This window comes from Heloderma suspectum, chromosome 2 (genome assembly GCF_057233095.1).
Source record: "Heloderma suspectum isolate Gila_16-S chromosome 2, 16-S_ref, whole genome shotgun sequence".
Lineage (NCBI taxonomy): Eukaryota > Metazoa > Chordata > Lepidosauria > Squamata > Helodermatidae > Heloderma > Heloderma suspectum.
Window position 1 is genome coordinate 113,825,560 of NC_139459.1, and position 6,981 is coordinate 113,832,540.

The following is a 6,981-nucleotide window of genomic DNA, read 5'->3' on the forward strand; positions in this document are numbered from 1 at the left end:
GATGTATCTGTAGTTCTCCCTAAGGTAGAATTCTGGGGCACTATTGAGATCACTTTGTCTCTCAATATCTGCAATGCGCTGCTTGATAGTCTCCATTGCCTGTTCAAAGCCCATATTTAATAAAGTCTGCAAGGGAAGACCCAAGAAAGCTATTTTCTGCTCAATTGACTGAATCCAATTAGATTTAAAATTGTCTTGCAAAATTAGTGGGGCAAGGCCAGTAGGAAAATATGACAGTCTAAGCCAGTACACAAGAATAGCCACCCAAACCCTAGCCTCAATTTTGATCTGGCCAGTCTCTAATCTTATCTTTGCATTGGAGACATCCCTAGGAACACCCAATATTGCCCTCAAAAATTTTGATTGTACACGTTCTAATATTTGGGTATTCGGGAAAGACCCCAATTGAGAGCCGTACAATAATTGCACTAATACTTTTGCTTGGTATAATTGGAGGGCTAAAGGGATATAGTGGTCACCTTTCATTCTCATAAATTGTGTTATTGCAAGCTTCTCTGTGCTTTTAACGCCACATATTCACCGTGAGCCTTCCTGGAACCATTTGCTTGAAAGACTATCCCTTAATATTTTAATTGGGAGACCTGCTCAAACTTGTGCTGGTATCATCCATGATCTGATTTTTGGTCTTTTTGCAAAAGTCATGATTTTTGTTTTCTGATAATTGATCATCAGATCTTCTTCCTCGCAGTATTCAGTCAACTTCTGCAATGCTCTTGTAAGCAGAGTTGGAGTTCTTGAGATAATAGCTGCATCATCTGCGTATAGTAAAGCAGTTATGTTGTTGTTGTTGTTCAGTTGTTCAGTCGTGTCCGACTCTTCATGACCCCATGGACCATAGCATGCCAGGCCTTCCTCTCCTGCGCTCTCTCCCGGAGCGTGCTCAAGTTCATATTCATTGCATCGGTGATGCTATCTAGCCATCTCATCCTCTGCCGTCCCCTTTTCCTTTTGCCTTCAGTCTTTCCCAGCATCAGGGTCTTTTCCAGAGAGTTTTCTCTTCGCATTAGGTGGCCAAAATATTTGAGCTTCAGCTTCAGGATCTGTCCTTCCAATGAGCAGTCAGGGTTGATTTCCTTTAGGATGGACTGATTTGCCCTCCTTGCAGTCCAGGGGACTCGCAAGAGTCTTCTCCAGCACCACAGTTCGAAAGCATCAATTCTTCGGTACTCAGCCTTCCTTATAGTCCAGCTCTCACAGCCATACATTACTACTGGGAAAACCATAGCTTTGATTAGGCAGACCTTTGTCAGCAAGGTGATGTCTCTGCTTCTTACTATGCTGTCTAGGTTTGCCATAGCTTTCCTCCCAAGGAGCAAGGGTCTTTTAATTTCATGGCTCCAGTCACCATCTGCGGTGATCTTGGAGCCCAAGAAAATAAAATCTGTCACAGCTTCCATTTCTTCCCCTTCTATATGCCAGGAAGTGATGGGGCCAGATGCCATGATCTTAGTTTTTTGAATGTTGAGTTTCAAACCAGCTTTTGCACACTCCTCTTTCACCCTCAACAAGAGGCTCTTGTTCCTCCCTCAACAAGATCCTCTTCGCTTTCTGCCATTAGGGTGGTATCGTCTGCATATTGGAGGTTGTTGATAATTCTCCGAGCAATCTTAATTCCGACCTGTGATTCATCCAGCCCAGCGTTTCTCATGATGTACTCTGCATATAAATTAAATAAGCAGGGTGACAATATGCAGCCTTGTCATACTCCTTTCCCAATTTTGAACCACTTGGTTGTTCCATGTCTGGTTCTGACTGTTGCTTCTTCACCCTCGTACAGGTTTGTCAGGAGACAGGTAAGGTGGTCTGGTACTCCCATCACTTTAAGAATTTGCCACAGTTTGTTGTGATCCACACAATCAAAGGGTTTAGCATGGTCAATGAAGCAGAAATAGACGTTTTTCTGGAATTCTCTTGCTTTCTCCATGATCCAGCGAATGTTGGCGATTTGATCTCTAGTTCCTCTGCCTCTTTGAAACCCAGCTTGTACTTCCGGTAGTTCTCGGTTTGCATACTGCTGAAGACTAGCTTGTAGGATTTTGAGCATCACCTTGCTGGCATGTGAAAGGAGCGCAATTGTGCGGTAGTTTGAACACTCTTTGGCATTGCCCTTCTTTGGAATTTGAATCTAAACTGACCTTTTCCAGTCTTGCGGCCACTGTTGAGTGTTCCAAATTTGTTGGCATATTGAGTGCAGCACTTTAACAGCATCATCTTTTAGGATTTTAAATAGCTCTGCTGAAATACTGTCATCTCCGCTAGTTTTGTTGTTACTAATACTTCCTAAGGCCCACTTGATTTCACTCTCTAGGATGTCCGGCTCAAGTTCAGTGGCTGCACTATCATGGCTATCAGGGACATTCAGATCTTTCCTGTATAGTTCTTCTGTGTATTCTTGCCACCTCTTCTTAATCTCATCTGCTTCTGTTAGGTCCCTGCCTTCTTTGTCCTTTATCATGCCCATCTTTGCACAAAACGTTCCCTTGAGATCTCTGATTTTCTTGAAGAGATCTCTAGTCTTTCCCATTCTGTTGTTTTCCTCCATTTCTTTGCATTATTCATTTAAGAAGGCCTTCTTGTCTCTCCTTGCTATTCTCTGGAACTCTGCATTCAGTTGGATATATCTTCCCCTTTCTCCCTTGCTTTTCGCTTCCCTTGTTTCGTCAGCTACTTGTAAAGCCTCCTCAGACAGCCACTTGGCTTTCTTGCATTTCTTTTTCTTTGGGATGGATTTCGTTGCTGCCTCCTGAACAATGTTACGGACCTCCGTCCATAGTTCCTCAGGCACTCTGTCTATCAGGTCTAATCCCTTAAATCTATTCCTCACCTTCACTGTATATTCATAAGGGATATGATTTAGGTCATACCTGAATGTTTTAGTGGTTTTCCCTATGTTCTTCAATTTAAGCCGAAATTTTGCAAGAAGCAACTCATGATCTGAGCCACAGTCAGCTCCAGGTCTTGTTTTTACTGACTGTATAGAGCTTCTCCATCTTTGGCTGCAAAGGACATAATCAATCTGATTTCGATATTGACCATCTGGTGATGTCCACGTGTAGAGTCGTCTCTTGTGCTGTTGGAAAAGAATGTTTGCTATGATCAGCGTGTTCTCTTGGCAAAACTCTATTAGCTTTTGTCTTGCTTCATTTTGTACACCAAGGCCATGCTTGCCTGTTATCCTGGTGATTTCTTGACTTCCTACTTTAGCATTCCAATCCCCTATGATGAAGAGGACATCTTTTTTTGGTGTTAGTTCTAGAAGGTGTTGTAGGTCTTCATAGAACTGATCAACCTCAGCTTCTTTGGCCTCAGTGGTTGGGGCATAGACTTGAATTACTGTGATGTTGAATGGTTTGCCTTGGATTCATACTGAGATCATTCTATCGTTTTTGAGATTATTGTTCTTTACAGCATCGGATTTTCTTTTCACCACCAGACACATCCACAGCTGAGTGTCCTTTCGGCTTTGGCCCAGTCGCTTCACTCTTTCTGGCGCTACTTGGAAATACCCTCTGCTCTTCCCCAGTAGTATATTGGACATCTTCCGACCTGAGGGGCTCATCTTCCGGTGTCATATCTTTTAGCCTTGTGATACGTTCCATGGGGTTTTCTTGGCAAGAATACTAGAGTGGGTTGCCATTTCCTTCTCCGGTGGACCACATTTTGTCAGAACTCTCTGCCATGACCTGTCCGTCTTGGGTGGCCCTGCTCGGCACAGCTTATGGCTTCACTGAGTTACGCAAGCCCCTTCGCCACAAAAAGGCAGTGATCCATGAAGGGGAAAGTAGTTATGTGCCTCCCCGCAATTTTGGAAGTGTGATGTTTTTAATGTTGAATTTTATTGTATGAACTGTTTTTATTGCTGTACATCGCCCAGAGTGGCTGGGTGACCGGGCAGATTTGTGATTAATAAATAAATAAAATAAATGAAAATCGGTATGGTTTAGCTGGTCTACCATTGAATTGATGTAGAAGTTGAACACAGGTGGGGCGAGAATGCAGCCTTGCTTGACCCCTTTTTGTGTTGGAACAGCCTTTGTAAGGTGGCCATGAGCACTACATCTGACCTTAAGGGAGGTGTCCCTATATAGAATCTGAATGAGTAGGAGCATGCTGTAGCACCAAGCATCGATCTATTGCTTCTCGGCCTTTTGGCTAAGATCAAGTGTAGTACTGAAATTATAATCATTATTTCTACATTTGCATCTGTACATAGCATAGCACATTTTATACAGGTTTGTTGTTGTTTATTCGTTCAGTCGCTTCCGACTTTTCATGACTTCATGGACCAGCCCATGCCAGAGCTTCCTTTTATACAGGTAAGTGTCCTCTTTTGTCCTTTTTGGGGGGGCGATTCACAGCTGGCCACCTTAACCAGTGTGTTACCTCATGATTAACAATCTGCATACCATGATTTTTTTTAAAAAAAAAAATCCCATACTGGACCAGTTCATAATTGATTTTACATATTATAGCATCCACAGTATTCATTTGCCTACATTGTTAGAACATTTCACATGATTAAGCATTTTTCCATCCTGATATTACTGATAAAGAGAAGAACAACAGTGATACACATCAGTATTAGAAAGAATCTTGGCCAGAAGCTTCATATATGGGAAAAACATAACCAAAAATAATAGTTAAGGGATTCCATGTAATTAGGTTGGCCAGATGCAAAAGACAAGGCCCTTGCAGCTTTAATAGCTAAGTAGAAGAGGGAATTTCAATAGGTGTTGTTTTTGATGTACAGCTATTAAAGGTGCAAGAGCCTTGTCTTCTTTTGTATGTATCCACCCTGTATGTAACAAACCTTGGACACAAGATCTTACTTTTTAAAAAAAAAAAGTTTTACTTTGTAAAACTAGAAGCCCCTTCCAAATATAGCAATGCTATAGGGATTATTCCCAAAGAACATTATATAACAAGTTGTACTGAAATCTCTGGAAAGGTTATGACTTCCTGGGTAGTTCCACACTAGGGGCAGTATCTAACCCTTCCCGAGTGCTAGCAGGACTCACTGCATGCACAACGGGAAGCTAGCAGTTCCAGAAGCAGCTGGAAAGTGTGGAAACACTCATTTCTGGAACAGGGCAGGTCAGCAGAGCTCACATAATGGAGCTCCGCTGACCTGTCCCATTCTGGAAACAACTGTTTCCCTCATTTCTGGGGTTGCTGCAGGAAGTGCCACTAGTGGTGGGTCCTGAGGGTGCAACAGAACTAGCAGAGACACAGCAGTACTATTGGATATACTGCTTGGTATGTTCACTCTGGAGTAGCTGTACTAAATATTTTGAAAAGGGATCTACACAGCACTGCCATCAACTCATTGTTCTCCTGAGTTTTTGCTATGTAATTTCTGTGCCACACCATCAACATAAAATTAGGTTCCCAGCCAGAGCAGCTAATAAAGTAGCAAGAACCAATAAAAATACAATAAAAATGGCGGCAAAATAAAAACGGCTCTAGGGTAAAGATGCTAGCATTGGCAGTTCTTAAAAGCCTGACGAAACGGAAATGTTTTTGCTTGGTGCCTAAATGGTAATAATGATGAAGTTTTCAGGTGGGCCTTTCCGCGAAGGACATTCCAAAGGTGGGGAACCACCACGGAGAAGGCTTTTTCTCTGGTCACCACCTGCCTCACATCAGATGATGATCTTAGTGGGCAGATAGGTTAATACTGGAGAAGGCAGATACTTCAGTCCTAAGCCATGTACGTGCAGAAATGGTACTACTTCTATCTCTTTTCATATTGCAGAAACCTGACATTTTTTAAAGGAATGGAACTAGTGTAATCTCCACAGGTGTAACTCCTTGGCACCATTTTTCCATCTCTTTTTCCTTAAAAAGAGGTAGGATTTTGATACATGCTGTGCTGTACTGGGTGGGTGAACCTATTGCCACACATCAGCACTTTGGCAAACCTTCACTGTTGCTTCTCACATTGGCAGTATTTTATCAGTGTGTTTAGTTTTTAGTTCATCTTTTATTTTATACCAAAACAGCTTTTCAGCTGTGTATAAATAAGCCACATTGAGCTATTTTGATAGTGCAAACTGGGTCAATATGCCCTGCAGCACTAAAGGAATTTGCAGGTTACAGTTTAACACCCTAATCCAAAATGTTTTTGTTTGGAAGCAAGTCCCACTTTAAGAGGACTGAGTCCCTGATAAGTATTCTTACAATGGCAATCTTACTTCTAAGTGTATGTGTTCATGCTTAAATGCTACATTGAAATCAAGCCTATTTACTGATTTTTGCCATCATGTCCTAGCTCTCAAGGTTCTGTGCTTGCATCTGATTTGTTTTAGAGTGAATTAAAGACTCTTGCTTATGAACCAATCAGCAACATACCCAGATAGTGTGTAGTGAGCCACTGTCGAGTTGTTCATCAGCATCAAATGTATATGCAAACAACACATGAAGACCAGAGCAACTGTGGGTACAATCTGGGATCTGGACAAGATCACTGTGGTGCTGGATCTGAGTGCTCACCTACCACCATTCCTGGCTAACAAGGTTTAAATTACCCAGTAAGCCAAGGGCGGGGAATGTGTGGTCCTCCAGATGTTTTGGCCTACAACTCCCATGATCCCTTTCCATTGGCTATGCTGGCCAGGGCTGATAGGAGTTGCAGGCCAAAATATCTGGAGGGCCACAAGCTGTCTACCCTTGAAAAGCCACAGCTCTTGTTTCTTACAATGTTGCGTGTGTGTGCGTGTGTGCGCGCGCGTGCGTGCGTGTGTGTAGCTTCTATTATGGTGGAAATCAAGAATCATAATCCTCCAGAAGAAGATACTGGAAAATGAGCAGTAATACAAACACAGAGAAAGCCACTTCTCATATTTCACTTAAAGATTTGTTTATGCTCTCACAACTATGCCGGAAGCTACCTGCCAATTTAGTTTTAGAACAATACAGGTATCCATCTCAGAGAATGGAGAAGCTGTCCCTGCTACCCAT

General features: G+C 42.4%; 1 pseudogene; it reads left to right on the forward strand.

Annotated features, from left to right (window-relative positions):
* The first annotated feature begins 4,153 nt into the window (after window positions 1-4,153).
* LOC146352629 (U2 spliceosomal RNA) lies at window positions 4,154-4,247 on the forward strand (annotated as a pseudogene).
* Window positions 4,248-6,981: the final 2,734 nt, after the last annotated feature.